This window comes from Eretmochelys imbricata, chromosome 15 (genome assembly GCF_965152235.1).
Source record: "Eretmochelys imbricata isolate rEreImb1 chromosome 15, rEreImb1.hap1, whole genome shotgun sequence".
Classification (NCBI taxonomy): Eukaryota; Metazoa; Chordata; order Testudines; family Cheloniidae; genus Eretmochelys; species Eretmochelys imbricata.
The window spans coordinates 19662045-19681827 of record NC_135586.1 but is presented as its reverse complement, the minus strand read 5'-3'; the positions used below and the strand labels follow the sequence as shown (position 1 = coordinate 19681827).

The window sequence follows — 19783 nt, the reverse complement described above, 5'->3', positions numbered from 1 at the left end:
CCCTGGGTATGTAAGGCTACTATGGCCACACTGCCCCTTTTAGGTGCTAGCTGGAGCAGAGCTAGCCCATGTATGTCTACCTGTGACAGGAATTACATCACCCAGCTGCTGTATAGACATGCCTTTGGGCTACGAGCCTGCACAAGGGAGTGAGGGTGAGACTACTTGGACTGCATAGACTCTAGGTTTCATTGTGTAAGTGAGCAGGTGCTCCAGGAGAATGTGGGCAAGAGGACTGGGGAATGGACAGAGCCCTGGACCATGCAATACACATAATGTCATAATCTGCTGCTGGTATAAGCCAGCGGTAAATTCCCTCTGTCCCCTGACAAAGCCAGGGGGAAGCAGAGCAGGAGCAGTGTCAGAGGCATCTCTCTAGTCACAGTGTCTCCTAGCGTTATCCCAGCGCTGGTGCAGCTTATGCATCTCAACCTGCACCTGAAGTCTCAATCCAGCCCTTAGGAAACAAGAGATCTTAAAATATAAGCAAGAGTCCATAGCTTCCCAAGGTCACATATTGCTGAGAAGAACAGCTCATTTTCCACACAAGTTGGACTCCATGAAAAGACAAGGGATTTGTACCCTACACATAGCATGCCCTTTCAGAAAGAAAGACTAATTACTTGGAGAATGGCAGATAAAATTCTGTTCCTTTACACTGCTTTTTTTTAAAAAATACTTTATTAGTAAATATTTATTTATTGCCCTACTAGTTGTTGACTAGTAAATCACTGGCCACAGAAATTTGCATTTGATAAATGAAACACACTGAAAAACACACTGCTCATAAATTTGGACTGACATACGCCTAGAACTTCCACTGTGAAAGGAAAGTGCACCCCTGCCCTCAAAAAAGGGAAATGAGCAATACTCTTCAGTGTATTGTTATTTGTCCTACCTGGCTTGGGATCCAGCCATGTAATATGCTGTACATTTTTCTTTCTCTTTCTATGGTTCATGACCTTGTAATTTTTATGTATATATTTTGATACCAAGGGTAAATACATTATCTGAGTGGCAGATTTATTTCCCTCTAACAGTGATGCTTAGGCAAAAGAGAGAAACTAAAAGGTACTAAACCACAGCATTAAGAGAAACCATTTAGCTCATCTATAAATTCAACATAAGTAGTTATATTTTGGTGATGAATTCTCCCCAGATGAAATCCACAGGGGACCTGGACACCTCATTTTGAAGAAAACAGCATCAGAAATATATTGCCTCAGGGTACAGAACGCTCACCCTGTCAAACATGCTGTGTGTTGCTTAGCAGACCGTGCACATTTGCGCAATTAACCCATCTGCAAGAACTCAGATTACTTTACATTTCACTCCTGTCTCCCCTCTTCTGCCATCCTCTAAACAGGAATGAGGTATCTGTTGAAGATGAGGCACAAGAATCCTTTGTGAGCTGTGATCAAAGATGCCAGGAAGTGGAACATTTCAGCATATGAAACAAACAAGATAGTTCTGAGCTACTGCCACTCAGACTGGCTGGTCAATTCTCTATGGAGGGGTACACCCCTTAAAATGTCCTAGAGTACGAGGAATATCCCATATTCATTCCCACATCTTATAAAACTTAGCACTCACACAGCAGTTCTCACGCAGAGCTCTTGAAGTGCCTTATTCAGGTGAGTAAGCATCAAGATCCTCATTTCACAGATGGCGAACCAGAGATGCAGAGAGTCTAAGGTCCACACTTTCCAGATTGGTCACTAATTCTGGAGTCTTCCATTTCTGGGTGTCCATTTTAAACACACGTAGGACTTGGTTTTCATAGGTGATGAGAACCCACGATATCAAGTGATGTTTCTAGCAGCAGGAGGCTAGCCATGCTCTTTGCTCATTTAATGGGAAATGCCAAAGTGAGTATCTTTTTCAAGACTATTGAACACAAGACCCAACCTGGCTCTTTTTCTCCCTAATGTGATTTAACATGGCCCAGATGTGGTACAATGCTCTTTGCTGTTTAAAAACAAAAAAACAGACAAAAACAACAGGAAAGTATTTTGCAGTGAGCCACCCTGGTTCACATATTGAGAGCTGCCCAGCTGTAGCATTGGAACAAGCAGGACAGGGAAGGTACAAGAGAGATGGGAACAAACTAAGGCATTTAGCCAACCATTTGTTCTTGAAACAATGCCTCGGATTGCCCCAGACATGAGAAACAGCTGTGTGTTTTATTCTGTTCTGTAGAAGTTCTTGTACTGGGCTCATCATTGTCATATTTACCAGCAGGGGAACCTCAGACTTTGCAGGTTGTTCTGTGGAGATGAGAGTGAGAGTGTTGTTATTCCACAGGAGGAGAGATGAGAGGCTCAGGCTTCTCAAGTCTGCATGTCTCCAGACATCTGCCAGAGGCCAGGGCCCACCAGACTAGTTCTGGGACTCCTGCCTCATCTGCCTGGCAGCATGTCTCCATCATCAGTCACCCCCGCACCCCACCACGTACTCGGTGGCCCATAATAAATAATGACAAGTTTCAGAGTAACAGCCGTGTTAGTCTGTATTCGCAAAAAGAAAAGGAGTACTTGTGGCACCTTAGAGACTAACCAATTTATTTGAGCATAAGCTTTCGTGAGCTACAGCTCACTTCATCGGATGCATACCATGGAAAGGTGCCACAAGTACTCCTTTTCTTTTTGCATAATAAATAAGTGTGTTTTATTTCGAAACTAGCTCATTGGGAATGTGGCAATTAATTGTCCAGCTCACTCAAGTGTCCCATTGGAAGCTGGTGTGTCAGTCAAACACCGGCTTACACCTTTTGTACTCACTGATAGAAGCCAATTCCTATGTAGTAAATCCTGTTGCCACGTAGAAAGAGGACAATGTCTAGATGCTCTCAAACACTGCAGCTCAGAGCTATTTCCAATACTGCCATGCCCCTCTGGGTGACTGTTAATGTTCAAAAACATCCCAGGATTTAGAACGCAACTGAATAATTTGCCACCAGGGTGGTCCCAATTTTGAAGTAACTTTTACAAAATTACAGGATTGCTCTACAGAGACCTAATTCTCTTTAAATTGAAATGTGTCCTATGTTGTTGTCAGCCATTCAGCCCTTGGAGACCCACTTTCTGAAAACATTTGTCCATTGAGTAGTGCGTGAAATGATTTGTTTTACCTCAGAAAATTAGAGTGGAATCCAAATGCTTTATGACCACTCTTGTGTGTGTGTGTTTAAAAGCACTGAGGGAAGGAGTTCACCTGCATTTCAAAAGCAACTGGGGTTGGAGATTATTCCTACACCCACGCTCCAACAAGTGCTCTCATGACGTGGTTTTGTACGGTCAACACAGCTATACAGGAGTCGTCAGTTTGGCAGGTGTGGTTATGGCTAATCTATGGCCTGACTAATCTAATCGCCTTCTATGATGAGATTACTGGTTCTGTGGATGAAGGGAAAGCAGTGGATGTATTGTTTCTTGACTTTAGCAAAGCTTTTGACACGGTCTCCCACAGTTTTCTTGTCAGCCAGTTAAAGAAGTATGGGCTGGATGAATGCACTATAAGGTGGGTAGAAAGTTGGCTAGATTGTCGGGCTCAACGGGTAGTGATCAATGGCTCCATGTCTAGTTGGCAGCCGGTGTCAAGTGGAGTGCCCCAGGGGTCGGTCCTGGGGCCGGTTTTGTTCAATATCTTCATAAATGATCTGGAGGATGGTGTGGATTGCACTCTCAGCAAATTTGCAGATGATACTAAACTGGGAGGAGTAGTAGATACGCTGGAGGGCAGGGATAGCATACAGAGGGACCTAGACAAATTGGAGGATTGGGCCAAAAGAAATCTGATCAGGTTCAATAAAGGATAAGTGCAGGGTCCTGCACTTAGGACGGAAGAACCCAATGCACCGCTACAGACTAGGGACCGAATGGCTAGGCAGCAGTTCTGCGGAAAAGGACCTAGGGGTGACAGTGGACGAGAAGCTGGATATGAGTCAGCAGTGTGCCCTTGTTGCCAAGAAGGCCAATGGCATTTTGGGATGTATAAGTAGGGGCATAGCGAGCAGATTGAGGGATGTGATCGTCCCCCTCTATTTGACATTGGTGAGGCCTCATCTGGAGTACTGTGTCCAGTTTTGGGCCCCACACTACAAGAAGGATGTGGATAAATTGGAGAGAGTCCAGCGAAGGGCAACAAAAATGATTAGGGGTCTGGAACACATGACTTATGAGGAGAGGCTGAGGGAACTGGGATTGTTTAGTCTGCAGAAGAGAAGAATGAGGGGTGATTTGATAGCTGCTTTCAACTACCTGAGAGGTGGTTCCAGAGAGGATGGTTCTAGACTATTCTCAGTGGTAGAAGAGGACAGGACAAGGAGTAATGGTCTCAAGTTGCAGTGGGGGAGGTTTAGGTTGGATATTAGGAAAAGCTTTTTCACTAGGAGGGTGGTGAAACACTGGAATGCATTACCTAGGGAGGTGGTAGAATCTCCTTCCTTAGAAGTTTTTAAGGTCAGGCTTGACAAAGCCCTAGCTGGGATGATTTAATTGGGGATTGGTCCTGCTTTGAGCAGGGGGTTGGACTAGATGACCTCCTGAGGTCCCTTCCAACCCTGATATTCTATGATTCTATGGCAGAAGAAGAAAAGTCAGTCTGTCCTTGGATGTGTGTTTGCAGCTTCTACTGACTTTCTGCAAGGCCCAGCAGGTCTCAAACCCAGATTTGCAGAGCTGCTAGGCAGCAAACACCTCCACGCTGCTGTAACCAGCTCATCTTCCACTACCCCTGTCGCACTATGGACACAGACCACAGGAAGTCCCACTTCAAGGGGTCTAACAGGCAGAAGCCTCATTGGCTCCCTACTCTATATAAACCCAAGGGGCATTTGAGGACATGTCCAGGCAACAGTGTAGGTCTCCTGCCACGACCATTCCTGCTTTCTGCTCTTGAACTCAGTTTTGGCCGTGGTTTAATTTGGACCTCGCCTCCTGACCCAGATCCTGAAACCTGACTCAGATGCTGATCCTTAGTATTGTCCCCAGCCTGGAACTTGACCATGAACTTCTCCATTATTCTTGGCCTCATGTTTGACCCTGCTCTGACCCTTGGTCCTGGCTGCCCTTGCCAGGACTCTGACACGTTCATACGAATTGTAACTGCACAGCCAGGGATATAGTTGGCAGTATGAAAACCCAGTCTAGAAAGAAAGACTATAATAATAAAAAATAGAAATCTGTATCCTGCTTTGAAGTTCTGCAGCTCAGATATGTCACTGTTCGGGAAGAAACTAAAATAAAAAGCAAACCCCTCCATTAATAAAACCTTTCACTCAAGGCAACCGCAGAGGAAGAAGTATCCAGAATGCTTGGCATTAGAGCAGGTGTTCAACTTTTGTGATGGATTTGCTTCCAAGTAATCACCCTTCACTGAGGATTTACATTGCCACTCCAGAAGCACACACATTTATTGGAAGCTGAGGCACAAATTTATTAAAACAAAGCTCTAACCGTTTTTGTTTCGCCCAACCCATCAGGCTGAAAGTTTAAGGTTTCTCCAAGCACTTCTCACCTAGACCCAAGTGGGGGATCCCTTTAAAGACACAGAGGATTTAATTACATGCTGGTACTGATGATTCTGCTGCTAGCAGCGGTCATTGTACTAAAGAGAGCACCCTATAGGCATTTGGGACACTGTTGTACGGGAACCTCAGAGTGTGGGCCACGGTCAGTTGCATTTATACAGATGATTTATGCCTGATTTACACGAGTGTCAAATATCAGTATATTGTACTAGGACTAATTAACCTCGGCGTCATACTGTGGATGCCAAAGAGACTTCGGCATGAAACAAGGTCAGGCCTTTTATGCATAATAATTTCCAACCTGCTTCAAGACTAGTTTAACAAACACTAATTTAACTTTTCAACCGTCTTCCCGTTCGCTGAATTCCTCTCCCAGTGAGCCTGGGAATTTCACATGAGCCCTGAAGAACAGATTTGATTTTCTATCTGATCTTTGTAGATATTAAAGATTCCTTGGTACTTTTTGTAAATCCTGATGTCGTTAGCCATAATTTGCCTTAACCTCCACGGCTGCATTGTACTGTGCCTTATTATATAAAGCTCCATCCTAAAGAAAAGGGTGATATTAGTATAGAAAACCCCAAGCAGTCATGTCAGCAAGCAGTGATGCTAGCAGTGCCTGGACAGGAATAGATATTCTACCCTGTCCCTTTCAGGATACTGACCTAGATGTTTTACTGGTGGACTGTACACCAGTTTCATAGGCCCATGGAGCCACCTCAGCCCCTCAGCACCAGGCTATTTCCATGCATTGCCCTCCTGCCCACACACCTTGTGAAGGTTCTTTCCTTATTTCCTCCCCACCCCTCCTCTAGTGAAAGAAGGCTCTTTATCTCCCAGGGAGACTCAGACAAACTGAAACAGGCCAAATATAAGATCATCCGAGACTTGCTGTTTCCCATTCATTTCAACTGTTCAAGTCTACATTCTGCCACGAGGTGTGCCTGCTTGAGATAGTACAATCAAGAACCCTTCCAGGCTCACTGCTAGCAGCTTCTCCTGTGTCAGGAGATCCAGCGCACTGGAGGGGATCCCTTTTTAAAAGGGATAATGATTGTCCTAGTCACTATTTCTTTCATGCAGTAGGTAAGAGACTGGAGGAAGCCAGCTTTGCATTGCACACACCGCAGCAGGTTCCTTCTTCTCAGTCTCATCCTATTGATGATGACAATAATACTTTGCACCAGAGGGTAGCTGTGTTAGTCTGTATCCACAAAAACAACAAGGAGTCCGGTGACACCTTAAAGACTAAAGGTTAAAATAAATCTGTTAGTCTTTAAGGTGCCACCGGACTCCTTGTTGTTTTAATAATACTTTGCACTTCTATAGCTATTTCCATCTGAGTCAGCACTTCACAAAGGTGGATGATCAGCACCTCTGAAAGCTAGGCATTTAAGCCATAACCTGCTAGAATTGGACTCCTTGATATTTAATTCAAATGGTTCTGAACTCCACCTAAACAATGCATACCACAGAGAATAATGTAGGGAGCCTTTCACTGAATGCCAGACTTTCACTTTTCTACATGGCACATGAAACCAACAGATCAGATAGTGGAGTTTTTAGTACTGCTCAGACATCACACGTTTTATGATATCCCAGCATGGGAATTCTTAAAAGCCAGTGATCTGAGTTTTACTTACATTTTCAAAGTAAAGCCTCTCAGAGATTTAATGTTTTCTACCTGTGATGTTTTGAATTCAATTTATCAAAGCGATTTCAAAAGAAATTCAGGAAGGCAACGGAAAGGAAAAAAAAAAAATACATCCCACGCTAGGTACCAGAAGGAACCTATTTAACCATCAGCAGCACAAAACAGCAGAAAATAAATTGGCCCAGCCTTGCAAACAAGTGGAGGAAGCTGAAAATCAAGTTAGTATTGCTCTGGAAGACTGTAATGTTTCCACTAACCTTATTCAGGCTCTAGAGGTGGTGGAATCTCTTCGTAATGATTAAGATGACTTGGAAAATACGAGCCTGCACTCTAGTCTATACTTTCTTGGTGTTTGTCAGCAGCGGACATCCTCTGGGCTGCAGCCCCTGCAACTCATTCAAGGAGGCCACCAACTACTGCTAGAGGTGCCGGTGGCGTCAATCTATCTTATATGGCCCCCATTACAGTCATGTCTGAACATCTGTTCCCATTCTCTCTCCCTCTCTGGTCCTCCACTGAAGCAGGTCACTTGCAACTGCTCCTCTAGTCCCCAGAAACAACAAATGCCTCCAAACCCTTGCACCAATTCCTCTGGAGCATCGTGGGACCTGACACTTCCTTTAAAGCCGAGATGGAACAAGGATAGAGTGGGACTACCGTTAGTCTTTGGGGCTCATGGAGATCAGGAGGCCCTCTCAGAATGATTAATTGTGGGGTCCCTGGTATGAAAGTCATCATGAGCTCTGCCTGGAAGAAGCTGGCAACACCTGAAGGCTAGGAAGGTAGGGACACAGTAGCCAGGCAATCATGGTGTGCAATTACAGGTCATGTGGATATGCCTGAGCTAATTTAATCTTGCTGACTTGTTACCAGAAGCTCATGGACTATAGAACTCCACCTGGAATCAGGCTGCCAGCCCACACTGAACACCAGGATGCCTTGGATTCATTGCTCTGGTACCCAAGATAGCCAGGTTAAAACTAACTTACGTCTGTCTACACAAGCTGCAATCACATCCTATGACTGCAGTGTAGACGCACCCACAAGTAACACTTACATTCCCATCAGATCTATTTGGGCCTTTTCCAACTCCCTTTAAAATTTTGTTTAAAATAAAAACCCAAGCACACAGCAAACCGTATGACACTGAAACAAAAGCCACAGGAATATTCCTAACCAGGCAAGGCAAAGTTTCATTGTTTGCAAGAGAAGAAGAAATCTTCAGGGTCAAAAAATGCAGAAGAACCATATGACTCATCTCTGACTCTCGCATGACATGGGATGTGAAAGACTAACACAATGGGCATTGTCCCAAGGAAAGTGGAAAAACATGCCAGCACTGTCTCCTATTGCCAGCCAAACACAGAACAATACTGATTTAAGCTGTTCCCCAGTTCTTTAAGGATGTAGCCCAGCTCTTGGTCATACTAGAAACATTTTTAACAGGCATTAACATTGATGTTTACAGTAGGATTATATTTCTTGGTTTGCCAGTTACTTTCTAGGACCATAGGAATGGAAAGGACCTTTTGGGTCATCGAGTCTGGTCCCCAGCTATCACAGGCAACCCCACCATATAATCCTGTTCATAGACTTGTCAAGCTCCATCTTAGAATTTATACCCATTTGTCCTTGTGCTAACATTGTCCTTTAGCTTAAAAAGCTCTTTTCCCTCCTTGGTGTTCACCCTTCTGATGTGTTTAGAGAGAGCAATCACATCCCCTCTCCGAATTGGTGCTGCTAAACTGAACAAGCCAAATTCTTTTAATCTCCTCTCATAAATTAGGATCTCTATTCCCCTGATCATCTTAGTAGCCTTTCTACCAAGGACTAACATTGTTTGCTGGTGTTAGAGGATTCCATAACATTAACTTGACGTTAAATATTTCTTTTTTTCTTTGAACCTACTCAGAGAATTAGACTTAAAAAAGAGAGAGAGAGAGAGAGAGCTAATATTATGCAATTTAGTGCATTATGGTATATCTCTACTTTTGTCATTGGGATTATAACATACTGTGGCAATTATTTAATTGAAGTTGCCCTAAAACTGGTTGATCTTAATAGATTTTTTTCCTCCCTGTGTTGTCAGTCCTGTCTTCAGCATTCCGTATTTAATTAGGTAACTTAGAAAAGGGCCCTCTTGCCTTTCATTTGTTCATATATGAAGCTATTTGTAGTCAGGAAGCTTTTATAATAAAATATATTATGTGATCAGATTAATCATATGAGCTCATTTAAGGTCACGGATCACACTTTTATGATTGTCTCTAATACCCACCATAATTATGGTTTAAAAAAATGCCTCTTGAAATATCCTGTGCTATTTACACAGTGCACTCAAGAGGCAAAGATCTTTCCATTTTGGCAAAACAGTTAAACTGGAAAAGATCACATTTACCTACAGAAAATTATACTCAACTGGAAGAAGGAAAGAGACACTTCTCTGGATCTAGAGATTCTAGCTAAGATTACAGGGCACAATTCTTGCTGGTGCCTGAAAATGTGATATGATCCCAAAGAAGGACTAGAAAAACAACTTCAATTATCACCTGTATTTTGACTGACAAAGATTACACGTGCACCCTTTCTAAGAGTACCTTCTAAGTGGTTGCATAGCTGTATATCTATAAACATGTGGACCACACCATTGTTATTTCCCTCTAAAATACTAGCCATGGAGAATATGCAGAAGCATTTCTCTGCCTCTTTTTATCAGAAGCCAATTTTAGGTGGTTGTCTTCCGTTTTGAGAGCCTGCAGCTTTTCACTGTTTTTCTAGCATGGAGAATTTGTGCAGCTTAATTTGACCCATACAATTTAGATCAGATGAGATGGGCAGATTCAGTATTTTGAAACTCTTAATACATGCCCAGCTCCTATTGTTTCTCTCCTGCACACACCCCGAACAATTCTTGGCAACAGGCTGAGTGTTCTGAACACAAAAGTAAGGGCTTTAACTGCATTTTGTTTTACGCCCTCTCACAGAATGACGATTCTAACGTGGGGACTGATTCAAGGGTTACAGCTCATGCCCTTAGCAACCCACTGCTGGTAAGACATGGAATGCTTCTTTATTTACAGAAGCCTAGAATTCATTGCATAGATACTAGAATTTCCTTAAGCATTTGTTAGAATTCTATTGGATTGGACCTGTTTGCAACCAAACTAATGTACCCTTAGGACCCTTCTCCAGAAAATATGCTGTGTCGGTCCTTGAGAAAGAATCAGTGATGTAGATAGTGGAATCACAATGTTCATCCAATAAAAGTGGTCACACATTTTCTAACTTCTCCACTGTCTTTTCACCAGGAATTTTATGGGATGTCCTTCATATACTCTTTTAGAGTTAGAGCGGGATCTCATAGTAATTAAAGATTCAGACGTCACAGTATTGAGGAGGAGAAGGACTTCTGTTAACCCTCTTACAGAAGAAGACGACGTAAGTATGCTGAAATCGAAATAATTCCTGGAGAAACTTGCACTCAGCAATCGTCATACTGCAAAGCTAAGTTTTACAAGTGGAGAGCTAAATCAGGTAAATTAATAGTCTGGCTGCTATGGGAGGGAGAAGATAAGGCATAAAATATTAAAAATGACCCATATTCTTCAACTACTAATCTGACCTCCACAAACTCATGTTTTGTACAATTTTACAAAGGGCATGACATCTTTGACTGGAATATGTCTGGGAATGAAACTGATGTTTTTATGAGTGGACTAGAATCCCTTCCATAAAGAAAACCCCATCTCTTTCAGACGCAATGATTTACTTTGGAAGAGGGTGGGTGTGTGTGTGTGTAAAAATCATGAAACCTTCATGAAATGAGTATAGAATAATATTGCACAAAGCAATCACATAAGACACTAAGAAAACATCCAAACCAAGATGGTTCAGCAATTATTAGTAGCTTAGAGGGTAGCTCATGTATTACTGTAGTGGTAACTGGTTATAAAGAATACCTCCTTTGATCAGTTCACTTTCTAATGAGCTGCTGAGGTTGTTTTGTTCTGTGGCAGAACATAGCAGGCAGTAAGTAGGAGGTTGAAGTGGTGGTCAGGTGCAACTGGAGAGTCATATTCTAAGACAGACTGCAGTCTGTTAGGAATGTCAGAAGAGATTAAGCAGATCTATCAGTTCCAATAGAAATTGGACCCTCCCTTTGCCGGAAGCATGGAAACATCAGGAGAAAGTCTGTAGCCCCTTCCCAACCTTGCAGCTGTAGGATGCAGGTGGCTCAAATGAACAACCTGATCCTGGGGAACTCTACCACCTACCCTATTGGATTAAGATTTCCTAGATCCCCGTTCTACCTTTATGTGGTGAGTCAGTTCTGGGACGCCTTGTCCAATAGTGGGGCCAAACAGTGAGATCTCCAAGTACCTGGCTGACATAAGGCCATACACCTGCTGGGTCCTGCAGCTGTAGTGTTGAGGAGGGGCAGTGGCCCAATCCTTCCTCTGAAGATTTTGGGTACCTGGCAGACACCCTGGCACCATGTCCCATTAAAGAGGGAAGATGGGGAAAATAACCAGTCAGTCACCCCAAGAAGGCAATTAGGTGACCCTTCCAAATGATACCTAAAATGTGAGCAATGGGTGCAATCGGGGCATGGGCATAGAGAGGAAATGATGGGTCTCCCAAGGGTGAGTTTTCAGTCTTCAAAGACTTGCTGTTCTTAGGGAATGAATACAAGCTACCAGCCCTAAAAAGCAATGGCAGAGTATCAACAGCTCCCATCATGCGTGGGGCACACAGTCAACAACTCTTAAAGGCTTTTTTTTTTTTTTTCTTGGTGAGGCCTTTTGGCAATTTGAGAAGAAAAATCAGGCAAGGTAGAGTGGAAGTCTACACACATGTATAAAAATGGGCCCCAATTTGAGATATGCCCTAAATAATTTGGCCTGGAAGTTCCTAATATCTCCCTCCTCCGAGCTGTACTGATGCCTGGAGACAAATGTCACTTCCTCACTGCAGATGTTCTCTTTCAGTCTCTTTCTCTTTCAGAACTGTTGTTGGTTCTGATAACTCCCAAAGTTTTTCTCTTGCACACTGTAAATGCAATTATCTCATATTTAAAAGAGTAATTATGCTGGCCATTGTTCCTTGTAACGTATTCTTTGAGAACACATTTTCCGAGCATCATTTTACCTTTGCGATTAGTACAACTTTTTTCCAAATCAACAGAATCCCTGTCATTCATTTCTACACATCTGCTAGTACATCATCTGTTGGTACATATGGCACATTGTATTGTATCTCCTAAAATGCAATAAATGGACACTTAAAAAAATCTCACATAGGGTCTGTGAAATGCCATTAAAGATCAGTCAATCATCCCTGGCTCCCTACTTCCCAATCAGATTATTGCTTTAGGTTGTTTCTTCTTGCTTATCCCAAAAGACCCTAGAGAAAATTTTCCCCTAAATTCAAGTCTCAGCAAGGGATAAAGATGTACCTACATTAAGCTTAAACCAGAAAATCAACAGCTGAGCTCCTGCTGAATTTAAGTACTCAGGAAATATTATAGTCTATAGTCTGTTATAGTCTAATCTTTACTAACCTGCAGCTGAACCAACTATGATGCTGACTAGTCAATCCGTAAGCTTTGTATGCAATACAGAACCACCATTCAATCTGCCACAGTCCTGTACAAATTGGCATCTGCTAAAAAGAGGCCCAGAACTGGATCAGTAGAGAACATGGCAGTGGATTGAGCAGGATATGATGGAGGTGTTGTGAGCCCACAACAAGAGTAGCTGGGCTACTGCAAGGAAGACTGGGGATGACTTCCCGGAGCTGCATAAGGAAGACTATGAAAACCTGGCCATGCTATAATTGGCTCTATCAGTCACTGGTATTCCTAATGCATCCAAGCATGGCAGTGTCTAGGCATTAACATTATTATTCCCTCATTTTCATAACTGCTAAATTCTCTCTTTAAAGAACAAAACAGATTTTTTTTTAAAAACCACCCACAGAGAATCTTTTTATTTACCACATTTGTGATTTCTGTCTACAGTGTCATTAATTTAAATCGATATCAGCATGTTCCTCATCCATTGAGCAATCCAGCATTGGCTGAACAGACCTTTTAAAAAAGGGTGAAGTGAGCTGTAGCTCCGATGAAGTGAGCTGTAGCTCACGAAAGCTTATGCTCAAATAAATTTGTTAGTCTCTAAGGTGCCACAAGTACTCCTGTTCTTTTTGCGGATACAGACTAATACGGCTGCTACTCTGAGATCTTTTAAAGAGATGCTTAATCTGGCAAATCTGCTGATATTGGGCATGTGATGGTCTGAGACTTTGATTTCCAAAAGATAACCAATCTTGAACCTTGGGGTCTTTGGCTCCCTCTAGTGGTTACACCATTAAGACTCTGCTACTGGCTCTAACAATGGAACTGGTCTTTCAGATCAGACAGTAAGGAAGGGGGCTCATACTTTTAGATCAAGAGGTCTGGTCCCAGGTTCAGTCTGTGCAGATGATCTTGCCCGAGATACTGAGTGAGATCTGAATGCTTCAAAATTTCAGTTTTCTGCATGAAACCCACTTTTCCCCAGTAGAAGTGCTGGTTACAGTGACAACAGCCAAATTTGGTTCAGTGGCTGGATTAAATCATGTGGCTGGATTAAATCCACTTTATACATTGACCTAAAGTAGACTTAAAACCAAATGTGATCATATTTAAACTGCACTTGGGTCAAGGTGGTGATGTTTGACTGTGGATTGGGTTTAGGCTTAGGTTTGGGATTTGAGACCAAATAAGGGTTGGACTTGGGGTTTGGATCTAATGGTGCAAAAAGCTTTTGAGCTCAAATCTCTCTTGAGGGATTTCTCCCATTTTAGGTTCAAATCTCAGGTGAACTTCACCTTCACAGGAGCCAGAAAACAGTCTCCTCCTGGACACAGCCCCTCTTGGAACCAAAATCAGAGGTCTAGTTCGGATCCAGTTATTTGAATTTAAACTATATTGGAAAGCATTCAGACTCCAGCTTCTGGTTTGGTCTGTTTTGAACATAAATATATTTTTTTGCACCCAGAAAAAAAAAAAGAGAGAAAAGAGTTTTATGCTACAAGTTCGAGTCAGTCAGAGCCAGACATGTGGCTGCTGAATTCTATATCAACAGTTTGATTTACTTAGACTTTCTTGAAAATGGCCTATAAAAATGGATTTCAAAATATTATTTGGAGAGCTTATCCCTTTTGGTCTTGGCAATAAACTATTTACATCCTTTCAGAAAGAACAGGCAGCTGACATATAATTTAAAGGTTGACAAGGATGACAGGCAGTCAAATAGACAGTGTCAACACATTGGGCTAGGACTATCTAGCACCCCTAATATCATCTCACTGCAATAGCTATTCCAGCTGGCCAGGTCTCAGAGAAAGGGGCAAGGAAGTTTTCCAATAAGTGAGTTCTCAATTCTCTCCTGTAATAATATTAGCTCTTGGCTTAATTATTTTGTTAGAGGAACAATATTTACTCCATATTCAACCCCTGTAAGAAGTCTGAGAGCTGATAAAATGCTTCCTGCCACTTTTTCCTTGATGTTGGCTACAGCTGAAACCAGAGGGAGGAAAAATGAGAGTGGAATATATTGATGCCTCCATTCGAGTCAAGTCATTCTTGAATCAAAAATTCAAAAAACGAAAATAGGCTGTCTAATGAAGTGACCACTAAGGGTCCATTCAAAGGACCCAATGTGGAGTTGTCATAATTTGTTTTGTCTTTCCCACAACAAGCTGTAAATGATCTTTGCATATTGTCTGCATTAAGTCCTGGAGGGTTTTTTATTTCATTTTATTTTAAAGAAAAAAGCTTTTATGCTGCTAAAGATTCATTCAGCGAGAGCCATTTCCAGTACAGAGCCAAGGGATTTCCTATATGCTCATTAGATCCTGCTTTGTTCCAAAACACTCTTTTACAATGCAAATTTTAGCGTGCTGATGTATTTACAATAATACATCTAAACAAAGGCTATTAAAGTAAAAGCATTCTATAATACAGAAATGCTACAAACTCAGATTAATTACTAATATTTTAGGCTATGAAAACATCTAGAGTCTCAGCTTGAATTCATCCCTTGAACACGGTTACTAAAAGTCACTGTAATTCAATATTTCTAAAGGGTATAAAAATAATGCTGCTGGAAAGTCACTCAGTTGAGTTCCTGGTTGACTTAAGTCCACATTATAAAGCTATCATCCATTAGGCACAACTCCCAGTCAGCTTCTAGGCCTGTAGCATACCCAAGGGTTTATTCATTTGCCTGCATCTTAAACATCTAGTCCAGATGCAGGGTGGGGAGGGAGAGTTTTTCATATACCAGGAGCTTCAAAGGAATTAACATGTGAACCCAACATTCTAACCTCCTCGGGTCTACTACACCAGCTCACTACAAAAGAAGGAAGTTGAAATGAAGTGGGTCAGTAATCGTGGAAGGAGGGATGGAAGAAATGAAACAGAGAGAAGACATGGTAGCACAAGCAGTGTATTAAACGTTGAGGCCAGATCCTCAGCTGCTGTAAATCTGGTGACTTCAACGGAGCTACGCTGATTCACACCAGTTGGGATCTAGCTCTGGAACTCAAGTTTGGTGGCTGCACCATGCAGCCATGTTGATGGTGGACATGCAAGAGCAGAACATGGTCTGCTGCCCTTGCAGAATACAATCTTGTTTTCATTTTAATATTTTAGCAGGAGTCCCCCTGATCGGATCTTCCCAAGGCATGAGTTAAAGGAACATAGATATTCTGTGCATCTTATCACTCAATAGATATGACTAACAGCAAGATCTATTGTTCCATTACAAATGAGCTAGGGACATAGGAAGTCCTAATACCAAATGTGCCCAGTACAGATAATAGCTAGCACGAATTGCACGGCCACAAGAGCACTGTGAACCCATCCCCCAGATAACCCTAGAAAAGAACAAAAGGTCTAGTCATGCCTTACAATGGTGTCCCCTCCTTGCACTTTCACAAACAGAATTCAAACTGGGGGAGGAAGGCAGGAAACCCTCTGAAAATTGACTGCATGGAGTACAGTTAATCAACCATCAGTGTTGAGCAGTAAAATAAAAGGCTGAAATAAGTCATCACAGCAAAGAGCAAAGAGATAATCCTTCCCGAATTATTTCAGCAAGTGGAACAAGCACATGGTAGAGCTAAAACAACACAAACTCTGCATAGACTTCAGAGTAGCAGCCATGTTAGTCTGTATTCGCAAAAAGAAAAGGAGGACTTGTGGCACCTTAGAGACTAACCAATTTATTTGAGCATAAGCTTTCGTGAGCTACAGCTCACTTCATCGGATGCATCCGATGAAGTGAGCTGTAGCTCATGAAAGCTTATGCTCAAATAAATTTAGCTCACGAAAGCTTATGCTCAAATAAATTGGTTAGTCTCTAAGGTGCCACAAGTACTCCTTTTCTTTCTGCCTAGACTGGGTGAGTGCCTTTGATTTTAATAAGCAACTTGTTCTTCCTCAACTAATACATGGTCATTTCAGCCACATAGGGGTCCAGACTCCCCAGCTGATCCATTAACTTCAGCAGAGTTGTGTCCATTTACATCAGCCGAGGAGACCACCATTAAGGATGCATTCCCCTCTCAGTGCATACATGCAACCCCTCAATACTTCTGGATGTTGACTGGGGAGACGTAGAGACAATACATAGCTGGGGTGAGCTAGCTGGTGAGAAAGAAGTGAAAACAGACCCAAACTTTCAAGCCAACCCTGAATCAAACCTTTGAGGTCTGAAACAATGTGAATAATTTACCCCCTCTCCCATGGCCCCATTCTCCCACACCTATAATTTCTCACATGTACCAAGAGTTCAGAGCTGCAGGTGAAAAAGGAGCGTGACAAAAGGCCACAAGAATCTGTTTTGAATGATTTCTGTCCTGACCAGAAGTATCTTCCGGCAAGATTTCTAGCCCAGTGACAGCGCATGTCTGGAGTGATTATTGGACAACTTGGATGATGCTCTACAGGACAAAGCCAGAGGCAGCGTGATTTTAGTGAATGAGAAATGCCATAATGCCCTCGACATTCACTGCCCTTAGGATGACTAAAGGCAGAAGGAGACTAAGCAATTGCTTAGGGCCCCAAAGCAGCTCAAGGGGGCCCCCTATAATTATTAGTATGTGTTGGGGGGTGGAGCGGGGTCAAAAATATTCCTGCTTAGGGCCCCCAATGGGCTAGCACTGGCCTAAATACTGCTATTAAAAGTATTGATAAAGAGCATTATTAATCTGGCTATGATATGATTGACAGCCAGAGAGAAATCACTTTTTGCATCTAATGTGCTAAAGAGCTCAATGTGCTAAAGCTAAAGAGGAAATTACCGTCTGTTTGATGGATGGGGTGAGGGATGGGGGTAGAGAAGAAAAGCAGGGTAAGGGACAAAAACTACTGTACATTGTTTTGGTGAAGAACTCCCTAAAGCATCTCCAATCTGAAGTCTGTAAACTAGTTTGTCACATTTGTGCAGATCCCAGAATAGTCTATTTTTTACTTTGCTCGCTGATTTGCTGCCTCTCCAGGGAAATTTAAACTAAGCCGGGATGCTGGACAAGGATCATGTTGTTTCTTATCATCTCACTTCTCCAGTGCAGAGTATCCCCAGCTGCAGAAACTTAGAGTAAGGCCTGATTTAACTCGCAGGCTGGTTTTTTAGTTCTATCGTGAAAAACAAACAAATGAAAAAATTATCGATTGTGACACACAAAAGAGTTTACATTTTGTGGTATTTATTCCCTAGGTTAAATGCATTCCATATTCCATCCAGCATATGAATTTGAAACCAGTTCTCTGGTGAAAATTAGACAATAGCTTTTTGCATATGGCAATATTTCCCTCTTTCCTCGCCCATGAACCAAAAATACCCTCCCAGCTGAACATTTGTAATTATTCACCTCTATTTATTGGGAGAATAAGCATTGCCTCATGATCCTGCCCTTGAATATCTACCATGTATTCCTTTTACATTTACTGGACCAAATTTATCTCTGGTATAACTCCATTTAACACACACACACACACACACACACACACACACACACACACACACACACACACACACACACACACACACACACACACACACACACACAGAGTGTATTTAAGCTTCTAAACCTTTTAGTGACTTCTTGAATTAGAGACAGGGACAAACTGGTTTGAATCTTTCATTTTTAATTCATTATTCCTAGGCTGAGAATTTATAAGACAAATTTCTTCCTGAAATGGATTTTGAAAGCCCTTCTAGTAGAGACAGATCTGAACAAACTTGACATATTGGAAAGTCCCTCAACTTTGAATCTTAATTTTGCAGTTTAGACCCATCTCTACTAGTTACGCCTAAAAAAAGATCATCTACATCTGAAAGGCCTTCACCTTACCATAAAAGAACAAAATAATAAATAGTTACAATATCTCTCGTAGGACTGACTCTCTGGGCTGCCTGTCAGCAAGAAGAACAGGAGTACTTGGGGCACCTTAGAGACTAACAAATTTATCTGAGCAACGAAAGCTTATGCTCAAATAAGGTGCCACAAGTAATCCTTTTCTTTTCGCAAATACAGACTAACACCGCTGCTACTCTGAAACCTGTCAGCAAAAGCGCATCTCTTCCCAGGGGCTAATCTTTGGGTACATGTGGGAGGCCAATTCTCCACACTGCTTTAACTACCAGTCTCCTGTTTTTAGCCACACACAAGGCCTGAAGTTTAAGAAGGGTATTGGGGGAAGGGATTGGGAGTCAGGACTTCTAGGGTATGTCTACACTAAACACTAAGCTTGGGCTCTGACTCAGGTTTGAGCCCAAGCCCTGCTTCTGTCTAGACACAGATTAGTCTGGTCTGGATCAGCAAGCACTCAGGACCCAGATCTTTGGACCCCCTTTGGGTCCAAGCCCTGTCACTTTGTAGTGTGGATGCTGCTCAAGCCGCAGACCCAATCACAAGGTCTGCACAGTGCAGTGGCCGTGAGACTTGGGTTCCACAACTTTAAACCCAGGTTTGCAATGCAGAATGGACGCTCAAGTGCAGGCTTAGAAACATCGAGTCCATGAGCCAGCGTCCCACAAACCCTGGTTCCCAATGCAGAGTAGACATACCCCTAGAATTTATTCTCAGCTCTTAATTGCTATGTGACATTAAGCAGCCAATTAAACTTCTCTGTGTCTCAATTCACCCATCCATAAAATGGGTATAAGCACCACTTCCCTATCTCACTGAGGTCCTATTTGTAAAGTGCTTTCAGCTCTTCAGAAGAAAGGTGCTATATAGTATGGGCCAATTTCTTTGTCTGTTGGTGTAAATGGGCTGTTCCATTGACTTCAATGGAGTTTCACTCACTAATACCAGCAGCCTTGGATATTCAAAGTACTACTATTCATTAAAAAGACCTACCTGGCAAGCCATACAAATCAAAACCCACAAACAATGCTTTGTGTGGCCTTTATTGTCTTATGACCACAGTAAGCCAGTGTCCATTCTCTAAATCTCAGTCACAATACATCAGTATCAATACAGGATTGAATTCTGGCGGATGGCAGATGTGACTAGAATAGTATTGTAGTTGGAATAAATTGCCT

The 19783-nt window shown here is 42.3% G+C and overlaps 1 protein-coding gene across 1 annotated transcript in view; it reads right to left on the bottom strand.

Moving 5' to 3' along the window:
* GALNT9 (polypeptide N-acetylgalactosaminyltransferase 9) overlaps positions 1-19783 on the bottom strand; it is a 216142-nt gene that overhangs the window by 24718 nt on the left and 171641 nt on the right. The gene's annotated exons all lie outside the window — the stretch shown is intronic.